Source organism: Mirounga leonina, unplaced genomic scaffold (assembly GCF_011800145.1).
Source record: "Mirounga leonina isolate KUSES-001 unplaced genomic scaffold, KU_Mleo_1.0 Mir_200, whole genome shotgun sequence".
Lineage (NCBI taxonomy): Eukaryota > Metazoa > Chordata > Mammalia > Carnivora > Phocidae > Mirounga > Mirounga leonina.
In genome coordinates this window covers 10,185,374-10,207,747 of record NW_023270503.1, presented here as the reverse complement: position 1 = coordinate 10,207,747, position 22,374 = coordinate 10,185,374, and the positions used below count along the sequence as shown (strand labels likewise).

General features: G+C 43.4%; 1 pseudogene; it reads right to left on the bottom strand.

Annotated features, from left to right (window-relative positions):
• Nucleotides 1-614: 614 nt before the first annotated feature.
• On the bottom strand, nucleotides 615-1,924 carry LOC118025023 (annotated as a pseudogene).
• Between the last annotated feature and the right edge of the window lie 20,450 nt (nucleotides 1,925-22,374).

The following is a 22,374-nucleotide window of genomic DNA, read 5'->3' as shown; positions in this document are numbered from 1 at the left end:
CCAAGAATGAGCAGAGCCCTTCCTAAGAGGCAATGTCGGCAATTTGCCCTTCTTATGAATTACATAATTTATAATGTGCCTACTCCTGCAAAAAAGGTCACTATCTATATAGAACTTTGCAGTTTATGGAATACTTTTGCAATGTGCGTGTGCATGACATAATGGAGATGATATTATTCTGAGAAACTCAAATGCTAACGAGGTGTCAAGGAGTTTGTTCAAAATGTTGATGAAGTCCAGTTGTGCCATTTTAACCACAATTTGGGAATGTTTCAATAAAACAAGTGATAAAGAGGGGTGCCTGGGTGCTCAGTTAAACATCTGCCTTCAGCTCAGGTCATGATCCCGGGGTCCTGGGATCGAGCCCCCCATCAGGATCCCTGCTCAGCAGAGAACCTGCTTCTCCCTCATCCTCTGCTCCTCTCTCCGCTTGTGCTCTCTCTCTCTCTCAAATAAATAAATAGATAAATAAATAAAATCTTTTTTTTAAGGGTAAAGTGTGTATTTTATTTATTTGTACTTAAACCTATAAAGCAATTAGCCAAACTGGTACTATTATCATGACACATTAAAATACAAAACATCTTTCTACAAATACTAGAATAATGAACAAATTAACAGTTCTAGTAAAACATCACAAGGGACAGAAGAAATCAATGAAGCACATTATAGCTTAACCCTTCACCGTTAGAGGTTATTAACAAGAAAAGCCTCACAATCTCAGAAAATACAAATTATCCTTCATCACACGTCTTTGTATCTTCACTTCCTATTCTTGAGGTTAGATTCTAGAGCCTAAAGATATCCACATTAGTATTGTATCTAGTTATCTATAGCGAGAAACACCTTTTATCATGTTGTCCATAGAGCCAACGCTACTGAAACCTCCTTGACTCCCATTGTACCCCCTCAATGGACACAGTAAGAATAATGGAAAACAGAATATCGAGGCAGAGATATATAGGACCTAAAAGACAAAGCCTAGGAGATAACAGCCACCACCCAAACTGAGATCGAATAACATACTCATCGTCACACATCTTCAGGCTGTATGTTCACAGAGTAATTTGGGAACAAATCCATTATTTGCTGGGTACTAAAATACTTAGCAGATTGTTGTATTACACTATGGCTTTCCCCAGAAGTTTCTAAGATGGACTCCAAATCACTGATGGAATTTTGCTGGAACTGGATCTGGGGCTGCAGAGATTCCTCTCCACAGTTTTGGAGCTGATTGTTCCAGGCTTGGGGACACCAGGTCTGACTGGCCCAGGAGTGGTTGCTCCACGACTGGCTGTTCCAGGTCTGGTTGCTCCAATTCGGGTTATTCCAGATCTGGTTGCTCCATATTGGAAGGTTTCCGGAAGTGTTCCTCAGGTATCCCTGGTGGTAGGAAGAGAAGCCTGGGTATTCTGCGGTTGGTGTGCTGTTCTGACTCACACTCTTGCTCTCCTTTGGCCAGTGGTTTTTCTGCCACCTCTTACATTTCATTCTCTGATTCTGGAACCTGCTTATAGCTAAGGTTCAGAATGTTGGAAAGTTCTTGCATCTGCTGGAGACTGAGGTATTTCTGTCTCTGAAATCGATCATTGAGGACATAAAGTTGGGTCTGAGAGAACACGGTCCTGATCTTCTGTTTCTTGCCCTGGGCCGTATCTTCCTTCCTCACTGTTCTCTCCTCTCCAGAAGTGGGTGGTGGTTTTACGCTGGGACTGGTGGAGGAGTCAGGGCTGTCCTGAACAAGCAGATCCATGGACGAAGGAAGAGGAGAGATGGTCTCCGCGTGGGGTGTCTCAGCAGATGACATTTGCAGGGATGCATAATTTTCTTCAGGCCCGTAAATCTCAGGCATTGGAGAAGAGTCCCTAGAACTGGGTGCTTCGGGTCCAGGCGGGCATAGGGGCAGAGCTGGATCTGCACTCATGTTGGTGAGTTAAGGGTAGACGGAAAAAAAAAAGAGCGAGATTGTAAAAAAGGCCCAGGCTTACGGATCTAGGTGGAAGAGCTAAGAGGAGTAGAAAGACCTCCAGATGTTAAGAGTCTGAGAAAGCTAAATAAAATCTTTTTTAAAAAAATACAAAGCTGTTTAACAGCATCACTGGGTCAAAGGGATTCCACAACTACCATGCAGATTGCCTATCATTTTTTACATGTAACAGTCCTTGTGGGGCAATTTGAAAATACAAATTGAAACCCTTACAGGTGTGCAGGGCCATGAGTTGAATGGAGGTTTGTCAATGGGCCTGCAAACAGAGACCAAGGTAATAACAGGAGAGGGCCATGGCTGGACAGGGATGAAATTTGAGATTTGTGGGACTCCAGACATTCTGGTTTCTCACCATCTCATGAGGGTGACATTTCCTCTGGGAGAAGGGTGTCTTCAGAAATGGGGCATATCTGACTCCCAAACTCCCAGGGACTTTTTCCACCATGTCGTGAGTACTTGTCATCGTGCCTGTGATCTCACTGGTTTGTCACAAGATTTCTAGGAGGTAGGTATTCTTAATCCCAGTTTACATAAACTGAAGCTCTGGGAGCTTGAGCAATGGACACGAGACCACAGAGCTAGGAAAAGGCAGACACAGAATCTGAACTAAGTCTGATTCCCGAAGAAAGATTTGCAAGAAGCCCCTTCAGTACTGCTGCTGAGTCTCCATGGACCTAGCTATCATGTTCACCCACAAGCCAGAACAACGTAGGAGGCCTCAGGATAGCTGGCCTCTAGCTCGCACCCCCATGGCCTCCTCAAGATGGGTTGTGTGTGTCCCCACAAAGGAAAGGAGGGGAGTTGTGGAGGAAGTCCAGCCAGCCAGCCAGGCAGAGGGGAAACCCCACTGGTTCAGGGCTTGCTTACTTCAGCTGGGCCTCTCAAAGAAAAGACCAGAACACACCATATGCAAAGATGCTGGATTTTCTATTCTTGAAGTTGCTGTGCCTTGAGAAAATGAATAAAGAAAGATGCAGAAGTGGGCAAATGGTGGCTCTTTAAAGGTTTTATGCAAAGAGGCAGTATAGGGTGGTAGAAAGTGATCTGGTTTTTTGAGTTAAAGAGACCAGCTTTGCCATTTATTAACGGATCACATTACCTTTCTGAGCCCCAATTCCCATGTCCATGAAATGAGCATGACACTATGACTTCAAAAAGATGTAATGAGGAATGAAGGCACCCATACTTCCATCTCATTCACTCTAGCCATGGCTGCCATGTATGGTTTTATAGGTGGTGCACTGCACAATTATGTCTGGTGACAGGATGAATGGGACTGTAATCCATCCCCGACTTCATTCGTGAAGTCCTACTCCCAGACACAGCCTCCACCCTGAGAGAGGGGTACTTTTTCCATATTAGGATAAAGGTGTTATCTGTTTACCAAACTGAGCACCCATTAGACTCTGCTGGAAGGGCCTTTTTCTGATTCTCACAGAAGTGTCATTTGAGCTAGTTGTGGTCTCCATCCAGCCTGTCATGACTTTCTGAATTCCAACACAGGCTGTTTCCACATGAATTTCTCACCCTCTATAGATTTGAGGCTATGGTTTTCCTGTCTGGAACCAAGCTATCCCTTTGTACAAACTGGGGGACAATTGTAGGCATGAAAACCTAATGAGACTCTGTTTATTCTGGGAATAGGATGATCATAAGCCCTGGCAAGGACAAGGGAAAAGAAAAAAGCCTTTGATTCATCCCTTTAGGAGAAGGGGCCTTTGACAACCTAGGGTTTTGGTCTTTTCTAAGCCCCTGGCTGCAACTGGGATTTCAAAGCATAACAGGATTTGGGAGGTCCAAGACCCAGGCTGACCGTCAAACTCCAGTTCCATCACAAGCACCCAGGAAAGCCAGAGTTGGCACCCAGAGCCAGGGAGAGAGGTGGCAGCCCCAGCTCTTGGGGACCAGGTTCCGAAGCCTTGTACATGTCATGCAGAACCAGGCAACAGGGGAATGCGTGGGGTTAGCAAGCTCTTATGTACCCCCTATCTTGTCCATAAAATGAATAAATATTATGCTACTCCGTTCAAATATAAGTACAGACTGCTGTAAATAATAACACAAGCTGCCATTTAGTGGCCTTATGGATTCCATTAGTCATGATGTCATAGGCATGTTGGATACGAAAAGGTCAGCAATCTTATGAGTGCCTTAACATTTCTGGCATTTTAAACAGGTCCTTATGAGCAATTGGAAATATGTACCTAAAGCCTTAAACATAGGCAAGGCCCTGAGCTTTAATAAAGACTTGTCTATGGGCCCGCAGAGAGGAGATGCCAGGTCACCAAATGGTCCCACAGCCAATAAATGGCAGAGCCTAAAACCAAAAGGATGTCTGTCTAACTCCAGACTTCTGGATCTTTACCTCCACATGATGCTAATTGTCCCTACTGACCAAGAGAACCTCAGGGAAGGGGCGTATTTAGCATCACCCCCTCAGCTGTTTCTTGGCTACCATTTTTACTGAGCACTTGTACCTGCCAGGTACTGGGCTGCTTCATGGCACAATCTTGTTTCACCCTTAGAACAACTCTGTGGGGTATGAACTATTATTCCCATTTTCGGATGGTAACTTGCACAAAACCACAGAGCTAGGAAAAGGAGGCGGCTGGGTCCGAATGGGGTCTGTGTGACTCCAAACCTCCTCCCTCCACTATACTGCTGCCAAGGTTCTGTGGTGCTGGCAGCCATGTCCTCCCATGAACCAGAACATGCTGGCAGCCCCAGGAATAGTTGCCCCCAGACAGAAGCCCCATGGCCTTCTGTTGTAGCTCCTTCCGATGGGACTGTATGGGTCTTGCCTCGGGGAAGAGAGAGGAGTAGGGGAGAAGCCCAGTCTGCCAGGCAGAGATGGGAAACCCCACAGGGACAGAGACTGCTTTTGCTTAGTTGTGCTTTGCAGAGAACGGGGAAAGGTCTGAGCAGGAAGAAGTGGTCCTAAGTGGGGAGCTTGGCCATGAGAGTGAGTCAGAGTGGGGCCAGCCACCAAGACACCAGGACACACACTTGTGGGCACTCTATGCAAAGATGCTGGGTATTTTTCTTACGGTTTCACTGGTGTGGAGGAAAATGCAGAACCATGTGGATAGTGTCCCCCCATTATTACCTCATTCCGGAGGCAGCGTCATGTGCTTCAGAGGTGAAGAGACCAGCTTTGTCATTTATGAACTGCCCAATACAAGACTAGCACACAATCTGAGATCCAGTTTCGATGCACTTGAAATATGGGTAATAAGATTTACTTTGGTAAAGTGTTACAAAGATTAAATGCAAAAGTGTGAGACGTACAGGTATTTCCACCTCATCGGCTCCAATCAGTACTGCCATGTGTGATTGGGCAGGTCATGCCCTGGACAGTGATAGCTGGCAGATGGCACCATGGGGGCTGATGACATCCCAGGCTTTGCTCCTGAGCCAGGCACTCAGGTTCTGCTCTGCTTGGAGGGGTAGAAGGACACCAGTCATTAGTGCAAACGGGGACACTGTGAGGTATGATTGCCTCCTGGTGTCACCGTTTGCAGTGTGATCCAAGTGACTTAAGGAAGAGGGTAGAGAGAAATCATGGCAAGGTGAGCAAAAGGAAAAAGCATTTGGTTCATTCCTCAGTTTCCTCATCTGTAAAATGGAAGTGAGATGAATACTTACATCTCTCACACCTAAAGCTCTCAAGATCAAACAAAATAATATACTGAAAAGACCTGTCACAGAGAGGTTGCCAAACATGCTTTTTTTTTCACTCCTTTCCCACTCTGGGGGATGCCAACTCATTGCAAAGGATTATTGAAACATTCCCTAAAAACAAGTAAATATTTCATGAACATAATTGAAACTCTTTTTAAATTGCATTTGGTTTAAAATCACAAATTCCCGTGAAAGGATTATTGCCAAGTAGAGAAAATTTAAAATATATCCAACACTGCGATGTTTACTGAAGTTGTTGAAAAAGACAATGCATCCTCACAAAATCAAATTGGCAATGCATCTTCGGCTTAAAAAAAATGTATGCACTTTGAGCCAGCAAAAATACTTTAGGAACATTTCCTAAAGAAATAATCACATATACACAGAAAGGTTTAGTTCCAGGAGAGTCCTTTGATAGCAAAATATAAGCCTACAAGTCCATTGGTCAAGAATTAGTAAGCAAAATGTGTTGTATTCACAATGAAAATGTTTTGAAGTCTTTGGGGAAAGAGAGTTATGGAAATACTTCCACAGTCAGTGGGAAACTGTTCACCACATATTATTGAGCATAAAAGCAACAACAAAAAAGAAAGTTTAAAAATGTTTGTAGAGTATGATGCCATGATCATTGGGCACCACACCCCTTGAATATGTGTGTGTGTGTGTGTGTGTGTATGAACAAACATATAACTATGTTTATTTCCTGGTAATGAGATTACAGGCACATTTTGCCATCAATTTGTTCTTAGTTTCTGGTATACATTCTTTGAGAAAAATGAAAAAAATTTCAGGATTCTCATTCTTGAAAATGTTGGGATGAAGGACCTCATGACTAATCTTTCCCACCGAAGGGCAAGAATGCAGAGAGACCTCAGTATTCAGGTGTATTTCTCCCACATTTCTGGGTGACCACACAACTGTGAAAGTTCAGATCGCACTAAACTTCTAATTCTCCCAGGGCAGGCGGGCTGGAAGAAGAAGCCAGGACTTACCTATTTGAACAATGGTGGGGCACGTGTGACCACGGCTACTCCTGATGCACTGTTGTCCCTTTCCACAGCCCCTGACTTCTCTGAACGTGTGCTCACTGATGCCTGATAAGAGGAAAGACCCAGTTAAAAGCTTTGAAGTCTTATAATTCCGAAATAATGATTTTAAGTGCCTTTACAATGTCATTCAAAAACTATCAATTACTTAGGAATAAATCTAATCAACTATGTGTGGAAAATTACGTATTACTAAGGAAAAAATTGAAAATGTGTTCATAAATGGAGGGATATGCCATGTTTATGAGTTAGAAGACTTCCTATGCTAAAGATGTCAGTTTTCCTCAAACTGAAATTTAATACAATCCCAGTCAAAATCTTAAAAGGATTTTTCATAAAAATGCATGTAAAGCTGATTCATGATAAACTGATTCTAAAACTTATATGAAAGCTCCAAAAAAAAAAAAAATCAAGACAATCCTAAACAGAGTTGCAGGACTTGAGCTACTATTTATCAAGACTTATATTATTATGTGTGGCAGTAAATGAGACAGTGTGGTATTGGTGCAAGACAAACAGACCAATGTGAAGATGTATACACACAACCTCCTAATTTATGGCAAAGGAGCCACTATAATACAAAGCAGGAAAAAGTCTTTTCAGTAAATAAAACTGGATTAAGTGGATTATTCATATGAAAGAACAGAACCTTGTCTCCTACCTCACATCTCACACAAAAATCCCTGTTTCAGTTGGATCATGGACTTAAGTGAAGGTAAAGCAATAAAGCTTCTTGAAGACAATATAGTAAATAGCTTCAAGGTCTTGGGAGAAGCAAATATTTCTTAGATATTATAGAAATATTACTGACCATATGAATAGATAGATAAATGGGATCTCATTAAAATTAGGCACTTTTCTTCATTGAATGACACCATTAAGAGAGTGAAAAGGAAAGTCACAATGGAAAAAAATGCGAACACATATGTACGACAAACAGCTTGTGTCCAGAATCCCTTACAAATCAACAGAAAAATGGGCAAAAGTGTTGAGCAGACACTTCACAGAAGAGAAAGTTGCAAGTTGTTAAAAAATAATGTCAAATTCCGGGAAGGTGGTTTTTAATTGTTTAGGCCGACACAATTTCTGAATCTTCTAAAATGTCCCCATAAAAACACACAGAACAAAATAGCAAAATTCGAAGCACAGAGACAACAAAACTAGGGAACAAGGTATCCCCTCAAACTTCAAAATATGAGTAGGCAGAAGGGAACAAACAACTACCATCTATCAGACCAGTAAGGTGTTGGTATCTGTGCAGAAATCCGGAGGCAGCAACGAGGTGGGGAGAGGGGTACTGTTCCCCTCAGACTTTCTGAGGAACCTAATAGAGATTGATCTTCAAAGGACCAACATGACTGGAGAGATATCAACATGGGGACTAGTTAAGCCATAGACTATGCATTTACAAAATTATACTGAATAATGGTCCTGCGGAGAAAGTCTATGAACTAGCTATATGCTCTGACAATGTAAACATAATATACCTATCAAAAATTGGGGAGGGGGATGGAAAGAATATATAAAAAGTAGAGTAAATGTGATGAGTACGTTAGAAAGATTAAATGGGAATGAAAAGATGTTACTTCAAATCAGCTGCTGGAGGTAGCGGAGTGGGGGAAAAGGGAACAAGGAAAATTTATTATTACTATTACTCATAGTAGGACACCTGTAGATTATAACCCCCAAAAATGTAGGGACTGAGGGTAGTATTAAAAGTCTTGGTATAAGGTTACCATTACAACAAAAATATAAACCTTTCTAAATACAAGACATATAGTAAAAGAGAGAGAAAGGGATGGAGGGAGAGATCATACAAATAAAAGAGTGAAATAAAATAGTAAAAGACCATATATCTAATAAAGAGAGAATAAAACTATACCAGTAAATAGTAACAAAAGGGTAGGATAAGCCATACAATTAAAAGGAGTTCCTATCTTTTAGAGATAGATACAGAAATAATATGTAAAGAAATGATGTCTGGAATTTGCTTTAAAATAACATGGGATGAAGGGAAGCAGGTAGGATTAGAGATGAGAAAATGATCACACGTTGATAATGGTTGAAGCTGGGTGAGGGGTATGGGTTCTATCCTAAAACTAGGGAAATTAAACTATCCCAAAACTAGGGAACAGAAGACTGTTCTGTCTGCTTTGTGCTTAATTATCTCCCATAGTTAAAAGTTTAAAAATAAGGTATGGGGCGCCTGGGTGGCTCAGTCGGTTAAGCGACTGCCTTCGGCTCAGGTCATGATCCCAGGGTCCTGGGATCAAGTCCCACATCGGGCTCCCTGCTCTGCGGGGAGCCTGCTTCTCCTTCTCCCCCTCCCCCTGCTGGTGTTCCCTCTCTTGCTGTGTCTCTCTCTGTCAAATAAATAAATAAAATCTTTAAAAAAAATAATAAAATAAAAATAAAAATAAGGTATGTTGAGGGAATGTTCAAAACATTTGAATGAGCAAAGTGTTTGTATTCACAGACACAATAAGTATGGAAAGAAATACACTGAAAAATGAACAATGTTTCTCTGGGCAATGATATTGTGGGTGCCATTTATGTATTTGTTTATATAGTTTTGGCTATAGAGTCTTGTTTTTCAACCATAAATATGTATTTGGGGTGGTGAAAGTTATTCTTGTTTTAGATATTTATTTATTTATTTACAGAGCGAGAGCCCGCGCACATGCGGGCACATGCGTGGCGGGGTGGAGGGACAGAGGGAGAGTGAGAATCTCAGGCAGACTCCCAGCTGAGCATGGAGCCCAATGCTCAGCTTAGTCTCATAACTCTGAGATCATGCCTTGAGCCAAAATCAAGAATCAAGGGTCGGGCGCTTAACCTACTGAGCCACCGAGGCACCCAGAAAGTTATAACTTGGGCGCCTGGGTGACTCAGTCCGTTAAGCATCTGCCTTCAGCTCAGATCGTGATCCCTAGGTCTTGGGATCGAGCCCTGAGTCAGGCTCCCTGCTCAAGAGTTCATTACTATTTAACACGTTTTTGGAAAGATGGAGGAGGACCAAGCACATGTTCCTGCTGGACTGAGGATATCAGGCAGAGCTCCTACCCTTACCTCTTTCAAGGGCTGGTGGAGATATGGCCAAGACATGGCCACTCCCACTGCTGATGCCCGTCCTCCTGATCCATGGGCCTGGTCTTTGGGGCACTGCTCCACACAAATATTTTCATTATCAAAAAAGACTCAGCTGAAACTTGCGTGATCCTTGTCATACTAAAGTGAGAAATACTGCTCTGGTCAGGACAACTGAGCATGTCAATTACACTTGTGGTAGAAAGAACCATGTAAAGGAGGTTTTCAAGGGTTAGAGGCAGAAGTGGGGAGGGAAATTGTCAGATGATACATTTGCATTTTGAGGAAAACAGTGGCCTGACTGGAGCTGCGCCATAGGAAGAACAATCTCCCACTCACGTGGAGAACTGGCTGGAATTCAATACACACAACACATATTTTATGGGAGAGGGAATAAGGGGAGGATTGCAATGGTCCAGGTATGTAACCAGGGCGGTAGCAGTAGGTGTGGAAAGATGTAACGGAAATGTTGAAAGAAGAGCTGACAAAGTCTGGTAACTGCTTGCATGGTAGAGGTGGGGTGTGGCAACGCAGCCAGACGTTTCAGACAGCACAGGGAGGAAGAAGAGAAAGCAGCAGGCAGAGAAGAGGCAAAGAGGAAATAGTATTAGAGAAGCCTCAGCAGAGTTTCAGGAATGAAAGGATCCTGAACAATGTCAGATACTGCAGCGATATCAAGGAAGTCGACAGTTGCGGAAAATTATTAGATTGTCCGCCAGGAAGGTATCAGCGCCCTTGGAGGGTAGCAGTATGTGTGGTGGGGGGAGGTGTTGGTGGTGACTGTCATGTTGCTGGTGGCAGTGGCTGAAGTTATCCTGTAAGGGCTCAGGAGTGACTGGTGGTGAGGAAGAAAGACACAAAAGGTAGAAGCAGGCTTCAGAAAAAGGATTTCTCAGGAATGAGAAGATGTATCAGGTGATGGGGAGGAAGTAGGGCACTTGATGGAATGAGCACTGGGTGTTCTATGCAAACGATGAGTCACTACATACTAATGAAACCAATAATGCACTCTAGGTTAACTCACTTGAATTTATTTATTTATTTTAAAATAAAAGGTATTCAAATCGGCAAAGAAGAAGTCAAACTCTGTCCCTTCACGGATGACATGATACTTTATGTGGAAAACCCAAAAGACTCCACCCCCAAATTATTAGAACTCATACTAGAACCTGATATCCTCAGTCCAGCAGGAACACGTGCTTGGTCCTCCTCCATCTTTCCAAAAACGTGTTAAATAGTAAGGAACTCTTGAGCAGGGAGCCTGACTCAGGGCTCGATCCCAAGACCTAGGGATCAAGGTGCAAAAAGATTAGTTTGTTCAAGGATACAGAGCTTCTAAATGGGATTCAAACTCAGATATTTTAACTTCATATCTCAAGGGGTTTTTTTATAATGCTTTGTCTCTCCATCAGGACCTCGGTCTGAGCATCATACTGCATTTATGATACCGAGGAGGACCACCAGGAAAACTTTGCAGGCATGTCAGCCGAGGCTCTTTGCTTTGTATCCTGCCAATTCAGTAATGTGGCAGGATACAAAATCAATGCACAGAAATCAGTTGCTTTCTTATACGCTAACAATGCAACTGTAGAAAGAGAAATTAGAGAATCGATTCCATTTACAATAGCACCAAAAACCATAAGATACCTCGGAATAAACCTAACCAAAGAGGTAAAGGATCTATACTCTAGGAACTATAGAACACTCATGAAAGAAATTGAGGAAGACACAGAAAGATGGAAAAGCATTCCATGCTCATGGATTGGAAGAATAAACTCACTTGAATTTAAATAAAATCTAAAAAAGAATGAGCAGACGTATCTGTTTGTGGGTAGAATGAATGGAGAGATTGTGGGGACATGCAGTAGCTGTTGGTGCAGGGTCAGAGCAGCAGGTTGAAGGCCCACAGAGTGCAGCTGGAGAGGCTGACCGTGGCAAAAACGGAGGGAGAAGGTAGTCAGGCACAGAGATACCCGCGTGAGTATGGGTGGTGACAGTTAAAACATGCCCTGTTATCTACTGATGTGGACTGTTCTCCACGTTTACCCATCTTCACTTCCGTCCCCTCTTTTATACTGCACACAGCCAGCCCTAGATTTCCCACTTCATGGCTCTCTTGTTCTAAGACGGGTGGGGCTGGTCTTTGCCTGGACTTACCCACTGCCTGGAGCTCTGTGCTGAGGAGGACTGCCGGGGGGAAGACTCCCAACTTCAGGTAGCTAGTTGAAGACATTGTTTGGTGAGAATGCAGCAAGGCCAAAGAAGCTGAGATTTACACACTTCTGGACAGTGAGCCGGCCAGAGTTCAAGGCCACCATCAGCATGTAGGAACCTTGAACCTTGGGCTCTGCAAAGTAGCTGACTTTGCTGGGGCGGAGCGGGGAAGAACCTCAACAAAACAACACAGACCATGTGTGGTTTCCAGACAAGTTCTTTAAGACAAGGGGATATCTTCTCAGGGTAATAAAGAAATCCATCAGAGAGAGAGAGAGGAAAGATGATACAGATAGGGAGGAGATGTAACTCAAAAACATGTGTATGCAAGGTGCTTTATTTAACGCCACAACTGAGGTGCAAAAAGATTAGTTTGTTCAAGGATACAGAGCTCCTAAATGGGATTCAAACTCAGATATTTTAACTTCATAGCTCATGGTTTTTTTTCTATTATGCTTTGCCTCTGCATCAGGACCTCAGTCTGAGCATCATACTGCATTTATGATACCGAGGAGGACCACCAGGAAAACTTTGCAGGCATGTCAGCCGAGGCTCTTTGCTCCAATGCTGCCCAAGAAGTAGTCTCTCGGGCGCCTGGGTGGCTCAGTTGGCTAAGCGACTGCCTTCGGCTCAGGTCATGATCATGGAGTCCTGGGATCGAGTCCCGCATCAGGCTCCCTGCTCGGCGGGGAGCCTGCTTCTCCCTCTGACCCTCCCCCCTCTCATGTGCTCTCTGTTTCTCTCATTCTCTCTGTCTCAAATAAATAAATAATAAAAAAAATCTTTAAAAAAAAGAAGTAGTCTCAAGGGAAGACTCTGGTGGCTGGGTGCTACTGGTTGCTGAGCACAGCGAGGAACCGCCTGCATTGCAAGGGTTGGAGGCACTCAGCTACAAAACCATTGGCTGTTGCTGCCTCTAAGCCCAGTAGGAGCTGACTGCTAGAGAAGCCTCCAGCAGAGCAGAAGCTGAGCACTGCAAAAGCTCCAGGTGCTGCAGGAAGCAAAACTCTCCCTCCTGAAATGTCTCTCTAGTGCCCTCTACTGACGAAGCTTCAGAGCTGTCTGGCAAAGGAAAAAAATATTTAAAGGGCCCAGATCTATTTTCACGGAATAGCCTAAAAGGGTGAATTTGGAGCCAGGAGGCAATAAAGCAATAACTGGCACAGAGAGTTTGTGTCTTTCAAGGAATTTGACCATTTCATTGCAGTTGTCAAATGTATTGCAGAGATAGTACAGAGAATTCCTGTGTACCTCTCACCTGGTCTTCTAGTGTTAACTCATACATAACCATGGTAGTTTTGTCAAAACAAAAAAAATCAATATTGCTATTAATCAAAAGTACAGAATTACTATTACAAAAGTGATATTAACCAAGGTACAGAATTTCTTTGACTTTCACAAATTTTTTCACTAATGTCGTTTTTTATGTTCCAGGATCCAATCCTGGATACCACATTGCATTTATTTATTTGTTACCACTTCTTCCTCTGGTATGTGACATTGCCTTAGTCTCCTCTGGTTTGATATTTTGTAGAACACCTGCCACTAGGTATCTGTCTGATGCTTTTCTCATGATTGGACTGGGATTATAGGTTTTAAGAAAGAATACTGCAACCAGAAGACAGAGCCCTGGGGCCAGGAGTGGCTGGTGAGTCCCACACTCAAGTGGCCTTGCAAGGGTCAGACCAGAACTGAGAAGTCAGAACAGTAGAACACGAGAGGCTTATGCATGTTCAAAGGAGAGCGATCCCTGGAAATATCTAGAAAGATGGGGAGGCAGAGGAGGCATAGAGGAGGCATAGAGGAACCAGCAGAAGGATGATCGGCAAGCAAAGCACAGAGTTATGCAGTCCTGTGGAAAGCACCCATCAGTCCTGGATTAGCCTGTTCCAATCACTAGCTGGAGATAACCTCTACTCCAAGGGCTCTGTGTGGCTTATACTTCCGAGATATCCTGGCCACTCTGAAACCAACATCTGAAAGGCCACAAGAACCAGGTTCTTACAGAACTTGCTTAAAGTTCCCTGTATACTTCTTAAGGTTTCAGAAAGTCTCAAATATAAATGATAGTCAGTGAGCTGATGCAGGTCATTCATTACCGACCCCTGTGGCTTTCTTGACACGACCTTATAAAACGTCCAACCCTAGAACAAGGGAGGACTCATGACCCACAGTTTGGGAGTCAGTCCCTAAGCCTCTGGCATTCTTGGGGTTTCCCTGGCAGAAGAGCAGTGACCAGAACTGCCTTCCAAGCATTGACTCAAAGTCAATTCTGTGTCCTGCAATGGAATACCAGAGCCAAGACAGAGTAGTAGAGAGGTCCGATTTCAGGTCTTAGTTAAGGCACTTAGTGCTGTGTGTCCACACAAAGTTATACCTTATGAATGCCTGGCTAGGTGTTGTTTCGTTTTCACTCTAAATGAAATTGCATTCTCAGTGAACGTATTCTTAACTATCTCTGCCATGGCCTAGTGACTTCCTTCTCCTCCAGAGCATTGACCCTACAGAACTCCAAGTAATTATATGGCCTACTGATCTGTAGACCCAACAGTCACCCATGTTGGAGTTGAGAGGCTCTCTTCTTCTTGGGCTCAAGAGAAAAGAATCTGGCGTAGAGGAGAATTGATGTCACAGCTTGAGTCCAAAGGCAATCGGAAGGCAGAATTCCTTGTTTCTCAGGGTTCCTCTGTCTTTTTCTTTGATGGTCTTCAACTGATTGGCTAAGACCCACCCACATTATTATATCTGCTTTACTCAAAGTCTTCTGATTTACTTGCTTGAGATGATGACTAGGGGCCCATCCTTCACCCACAAGCAGATCTCCAGTTTCCATACATTCATTTCTCAGTGGACAGCAACCCTGTAGATGTAGATGTAGAAATACTGCAGTATTTCTTACCCTTTCAGATTGTGGTGTCCCTGGAATACATGATGATCCTTCTAGAGTCAAGGCTCAAAAGAAACCTATACCTCCCCAGAGGACATACATATTCTGTCCCCCATGACCACAATTGCAACAAATTCATTCAACCTACAGGGAGGCTTGGAAAGAGAACATTCATATGGATACAACGAATGGAAACTCATAATTGAAAAGTGTTTACTACCGCTGTGGAGACTGCCTAATTCTGTGAGATTCACGTAGGAAAACCAGTCTCAGGTCAAAGGTTGGGTTACCTTTCTTAAACTCCCCCAAGGCTGGCTGCTGGAAAGCCCTCAGCAGACTGACCTGCTGTACCAAGTCTGTAAGCCCAGGCACCTCCACCCTCCCAAAAAGGAAAGCCCCCAGGATGAAGGTGGTGCTTAGCCTCACATCAACAGGCAGTGTGGTGCACACACACAGAATCCAGCCCAGTTTATAACTTCCATTATGAGGGAATGTGGCTGGGCTGGGCTGGACAAATGAGTGGTACTGAGTAACATCTCATATCCACATAGTAATCTGGCTCCTTTATTCTGTCTCACTACGGAGGGAGAATTTTCTGTCTGGTTCAGATGCCTCTTCAGAGAGATAAAAATGCAAATCAATTTATAGCTGGAGAAGTTGTCAACCAATTTCCTTATGAGTTTACTGTCATCTCACACAAAGTTTCCTGGTACCTTTGAGAGTTATGTCCAAGGAATTTCTCATAAGTGTCAAAAGTGAAGGTCTATAAAGAAGATGTGGTCCATATATACAATGGGATACTACTTAGCCATCAGAAAGGATGAATATCCACCATTCACATCGACATGGATGGAACTGGAGGGGATTATGCTAAGTGAAATAATCAAGCAGAGAAAGACAATTATCATATGGTTTCACTTTTATGTGGAACATAAGGGATAGCACAGGGGACCATAAGGGAAGGGAGGGAAAACTGAAGAGGAAGAAATCAGAGAGGGAGACAAACCATGAGAGACTATGGGCTCCGGAAAACAAACTGAGGTTACAGAAGGGAGGGGGGTGGGGGATGAGTATTAAGGAGGGCACATGTTGTGATGAGCACTGGGTGTTATATGCAACTAATGAATCGTTGAACATTACATCAAAAACTAATGGTGTACTATATGTTGGCTAACTGAACATAAAAAAATAAAATTAAAAGAAGTGAAGGTCTAAGCTATATAGCATTCGAGCCTGTTTCAGCATTTGATAAATAAAACACACCATGTTCGGATTTTCCATTTCAAGTTCCCGGGATGGCTCATCCACCATTCCCCTTGCCATAATTAATGTACTTACATAATTAGGGATATAGCCTTGGTCCTTAGCTTACCTTTGCACATTTGAAGGGTACTTTTTCAGCAGAAGCTAACCAAACCTAAAACCTAATTAATTAGAAGTCTTATTTGTCCTTAAAAACAGAGCTCTGTGTAAACAATCTAGGATTAAAACACAAAGTGTGGACTTTCTCACAGGTCCTATGGGGTCTGTGCTCAGAGTGTCTACCTCACCGAGAAAGTTGTCCTGAAATGAAATGTGTTTTCCAATTCTGTGTCCAGCGCTCCAACCTGAGCCACTCACCATCTCCACATGCCTCTCCAGACAGCTCATGCCTCACATACACCTTACACATGGAGGTTTGGTGAAATGATTATTTGGGGGTAGGGGGAAAGAGGCTGGAAACAAGCCAATCTTCTGTGTAAACTGGGGGGAGCTATTAAGTGTAGGGGTGGACAGGTTTGTATTGGTTTATTGGTTCTATGGGCATTGTTTTTCTTTTTCTCAATCACTTTGCAATGAGTGGTTATGGCTTCCGAGAGAATAAGGCTTTTGGTTCATTCCACTGAGAGAAAGGCCCTTTCAGGATCTGTGATTTTTTTCCCCCCTCAAAGTCAAGGGCTCATTTGGGATTAAAAAAACAAATTTTGAAAGATTCTGCCTCCCAGTTGATACCTTCCTACAACAACCTGTTCACAGACTTCCCAATAGCCAAAACCAGAGCAAGGGAGAGACAGCCACCCCAAAGGTGGTGAATAGCTTAGGCCAATTAAAAAGTGCTGGAGGGGGCGCCTGGGTGGCTCAGTTGGTTAAGCGACTGCCTTCGGCTCAGGTCATGATCCTGGAGTCCCGGAATCGAGTCCCGCATCGGGCTCCCTGCTCGGCAGGGAGTCTGCTTCTCCCTCTGACCCTTCCCCCTCTCATGTGCTCTCTCTCATTCTCTCTCTCTCTCAAATAAATAAATAAAAATCTTTTAAAAAAAAAGTGCTGGAGGTATCACAATCCCAGATTTCTTTTTTTTTTAAAGATTTTATTTATTTATTTGACAGAGAGAGACACAGCGAGAGAGCGAACACAAGCAGGGGGAGGGGGAGAGGGAGAAACAGGCTCCCCGCAGAGCAGGGAGCCCGATGTGGGGCTCGATCCTGGGACTCCAGGATCATGACCTGAGCCGAAGGCAGTTGCTTAACCCACTGAGCCACCCAGGCGCCCACAATCCCAGATTTCAAAATATACTTACAAAACATATATATTTTGATTATATAATAATCAAAACAGTATGGTACTGCCACAAAACATATATATTTTGATTATATAATAATCAAAACAGTATGGTACTGCCACATAAATAGACACATAGAACAATGGAACAGAGTCCAGAAATAAACTCATGATTTTATGGCCAATTAATCTAAAAAGGCAAGACTATACAATGGGAAAAAAGGCAATCTCTTCAACAAATGGTATTGGGAAAACTGGCCAGCTACATGCAAAAGAATGAAACCAGACCACTTTCTTATGCCATATACAAAAATAAACTCAAAATAGATTAAAGACTTAAATGTGAGACCTAAAACCATAAAATTCCTAGAAGAAAACATAGGCAGTAATTTCTTTGATATTGGTAATAGAAACATTTTTCTAGATATGTCTCATCTGGCAAAGGGGGAGAAAAAAAGCAAAATTAAGCTATTGGAACTACACCAAAATAAAAAGCTTCTGAGTGGTGTAGAAAACCATCAACAAAACAAAAAGGCACCCTACTGACTAGGAGAAGATATTTGCAAATGATATATCTGATATGGGGTTAATATCCAAAATACATAAAGAACTTATACAACTCAACACCAAAAATAACCCCAAATCATCCAATTAAAAAAAATAGGCAGAGGACCTGAGTAGACAGTTTTCCAAAGAAAACATACAGATTTGGCCAGCAAGCACAAGAAAAGACGCTCATCACTCATCATCAGGGAAATGCAAATCACCACCACAATGAGGTTGGTACCTCAGACCTGTCAGAATGGCTAAAATCAAAAACACAAGAAGTAAGTTGTTAGGAGGTGGAGGAGGGACAATGAAGTATCCTCCAAACTGAGAGGGCACCTTGAGACCAAAAAATGAAGCAAGTTTATAAAGATATAGTTTATAAAGATACTGTAAAGTTCATAAAGATATTCTAAAGCTGAAAGTGAGTGTAAAATGAGATGGTACTTTGTGTACGGGCCTGTGTGTGGTTGAGTGTTAATTATCTTCCCCTCATTTATATGGCTCCCCAAATCTGGGTGACCGCAGAGTCTGCTAAGCCTTTATGCTCAGCCTTGTCTATAGAGTGAGTAAGTAACAGGTATTTTAACTCTGTGAAAGTCCTCTCGAGGGTGCTACCACTGATGTGACTCAACCTCAATGCTGTCCAGTCTCTGTGTCTCTCCATTCCATATTTCACATTCCCAGGAGGGGAAAAAACATCAGCTTGATCAAAGGTCTCTATCTGGATCATTCAGCTAATGTCAAGGAGGTAGCCCTTCAGTGGAGGAGCCTGGGCACCAGAGGACTGCCTGTGGGGAATGGCTCTGGTCTTCCATTAACTTCTACCTCGACCTGTAGTGATCTGAAAAGGATTCCAGGGACACATCTGGGTTCTAGCCATACTGCCTCCAGCCCCTATAGTGACCAACCACGCTTTTTCTAAAAGATCTCTCTTTTCCTCTGCTACTCCTAATAGGTCACATATCTTTAAGCTCAAGTTTCCAAGATTTACCTGTCCTGGAGAGAGGAAAGAGGTCATATCATATTTAGACCCACATCTGGCTGCCTGGCTGCCCCTATTTCACACCCACTTACCCCCACCCCATCTCCCTAGTCTTGCCCACATATTTCTGGGAGTTCCCGAGGTGTCCGCATGTGCTCACCAACAAGCCCATTCATGACCTTCTCATATGGCCCCTGTGGTATGCTCTGGTCTCCACAAAGCCACTTGAGCCTGACCCCATTGTCAGGATCCTTGCAGGCATGCCACCCTGTGCAACAGGGCACTCTCTCCAGGTAATTCCAAAGCTAGAAATCCCCCCCAAGTGCCAAACGGTGCCTTGTTTCCATTAGTCTTCACATGGTCACACTATGTTCTGGATGGCAGTGGGGAGACTGCCTCTCACTTCCCAGGCTCAGAAGTCCTGTGACATATTGAGTAGAGAGAATAGGTAGAAAGCCAGTTCGTGCATCTCTCCTGCCTGTCTCTAACGTGGCCACCCCAGACTTGCTAGCAGGTTCTCCTACCTGATTCATGTAGACCAACTCTCAGGAGAGCATGGCTGGGGCTTGTCAGACCAGGCAGTCGGGGGCTCCGCTGGGTGTCATCTAGCCTTGAGGGAGTGAGGAACATCCTGGGACAGGCTCATCCCGAGAGAGAGAAGGGACTGGAGTAGAATTCAGCACAGTAAAAAGAGGTTGTGGTTGCGGGAGGGGATGGCAATCCATCTGGCTTGGGGACCATAACCTAGATTTGTCCCCAGTCCTTATAGATTATGCCTGCGCCCGTGGGGCCACGGGACTGTGAGGAAAAAACAACAGGAAACACCAAGCCTCTGGTTTCTCTGTTCTCACTTCTGTCCTCCTGAGGTTAAGGGGCAGCTATTACCTGTGATCCCTCGGGCCTCAGGGAAACTCTAGTTCCATGCTTAGAGAAGACACCCTGTCCAAGCTGTTGTTTAAAGCCTTGGTTCTGTGAAGGTGAAGCAGGGCTGAAGGAGGCTGACCTCCCTCACGCCTACAGAGCTGGGCCAGAGTGTGTCTCTGGAAGCTGAAGCCCTCCGGCAGCTGCCAAAGATAACACACACCTGTGTGTGCCGCCTTTCCAAACAAGCTCTTTGCGCCAACAGCAAGAGCCTTCCCTGTTCAGCAGACGAGGCCACTAAAGATTAAGGGCCGCCACATGAGCAAACAAAAGAACATGGAGTAGGGTGAGCAGAACTAACCTCTAGGGAGCACCTCATCCACACCCAGAACTTCAGGGGCTTCACCTCACTGTGCCAACCCAACCGTGGCATCATATTGAGCACCTCCAATTCACAGATCAGGACTCGGACCCAGCTCAACTTGTTCATAATTACTGAGGAACTTAGTTGCAAGGCTGGGTAGGAGATACACTAGTTCTATCGAACTTCTCAGGTCATGCTCTCTCCTCCACACCACCTGCCTTGCCTTTTCCTCTACTGCTGGTCCCCACCAGGGCTCATGTTGCAGGAGGGCCAGGGTAAGGAGGAGCTGACATTCCCTACCACAGCCTCCCAAATTCCTTAACTTGACTCACCCGTTGAAGTTCTTCACTTGGCCATACCACCTGAGAGACCACCGGTCAATGCTTGTTTCTGGTGAATCAGTCTCCTGCTATTCTATATAGGGGGGCAAGGGAAACCATGCCTAGATAGGATGATTTTCTTCCCCTCTTGCCAGCTTTTATAAGACATACATAAAATGAATTAAAAGTCCATACTTCACAATTACATTATGGTCTTTATGATCTTGTTCACTCAGCTCTCACCTATGGACTTGTGTTGTCTCCAACATAGTTGTTGGTGGGAATACTCCTATCTTGGGAGGCTGACTTTGTGGGATGTATGGCCATGAAGCTTAGGTCATGTCAACCCTGACCATGGCTGAGGAAAGGGGAGGCTAGATATGGGGTGTGCAGGAGAGGAAATAATCTCCTCTATCCTTTTCAGTCTCTGGCTGGGCCTAAGAATTAAACTGACATAAGACAGATTCACAGGAGAAAAGCATACAAACTTTCCTCAAATGTTTACATATAGATGGGAGCGTTCACAAGAGAATGAAGATCCAAAGTGACCAGAAAAGGACACTTTTATACCATTTAGACTAAGAAGCAATAAATTTGTCTAGAATTGACAAGACAAAGGAGTTTGGGCTGGGGTAGTACATGGTGAGGTGACTAGGACGACAGGGTTAGGTCACCAAGTTTGTTTGCACAGATTTCCCAGATTTTCCAGTCTCTGATGATGGGAATATATCTTCCTTCCTACTGGTGTAGGGAAGGCATCTTTCATCTGGGAGTTTTATCTCCTGCTCTCAGGAAGAAGAAGGAGGGTCAGAGTACATATTCTGTCTTGATAATCTCCTTTCTGATGTAAGTGGAATTGGATCTCTCTAGGTTGTATTTGTGGTTTAAGAAAGAATGTAAATGCATTAATTTAAACATAAGGGTTTACAATGAAAAGGAATTTTCCTCCCCATCCCTGTCTTTCAAGCTCTTCTACCCTCTTCCCTCTCTAGAGGGACCAGCATTGTAATTTCTTGGGTTTCCCTCTAGAAATAGTCTCTCCCCCTCTTTCTCTCTCTGTACCCAATAATATTCTGAAAATATTTTAATTTAATGCTTGCATTAATGTCAAGGTCATTTGGAATGCATATTTGGGCTGATATGTATTTGGTTAAATTCAAGATACATACCTGAGCTGTTTTCTTTTTTTTTACTTAATTAATTTATTTTATTAAATAGACTAGATAATTTACCATCATAAAGACAGAGCCTGAGGCTAAAAGTACAAATAAAGTAATATTTACATCTTTATCATTAGACATCATGTGGAGAATGCCCTTATCATAAAATGTACTTTTTTAAATCTAATTTTCTATTTTTAAAAATTTTATTGTTATGTTAATCACCATACATTACATCATTAGTTTTTGATGTAGTGTTCCATGATTCATTGTTTGTGCATAACACCCAGTGCTCCATGCAGAACGTGCCCTCTTTAATACCCATCACCAGGCTAACCCATCCTCCCACCCCCCTCCCCTCTAGAACCCTCAGTTTGTTTTTCAGAGTCCATCGTCTCTCATGGTTCGTCTCCCCCTCCGATTTCCCCCCTTCATTCTTCTCCTGCTATCTTCTTTTTTTTTTTTCTTAACATATATTGCATTATTTGTTTCAGAGGTACAGGTCTGTGATTCAACAGTCTTGCCCAATTCACAGCGCCTGAGCTGTTTTCTGATCTTCTGATTATACGATTTTTTTCTATCCCCTTTATTTCTGTTCCTTGTTTTACCATATGGCATACAACCTTATGCTAATTGCAGAGATGGGCAATTAAAAACTTGCATTTCCTAACGTCGGGAGTCTTTTTTTTTTTTTTTTT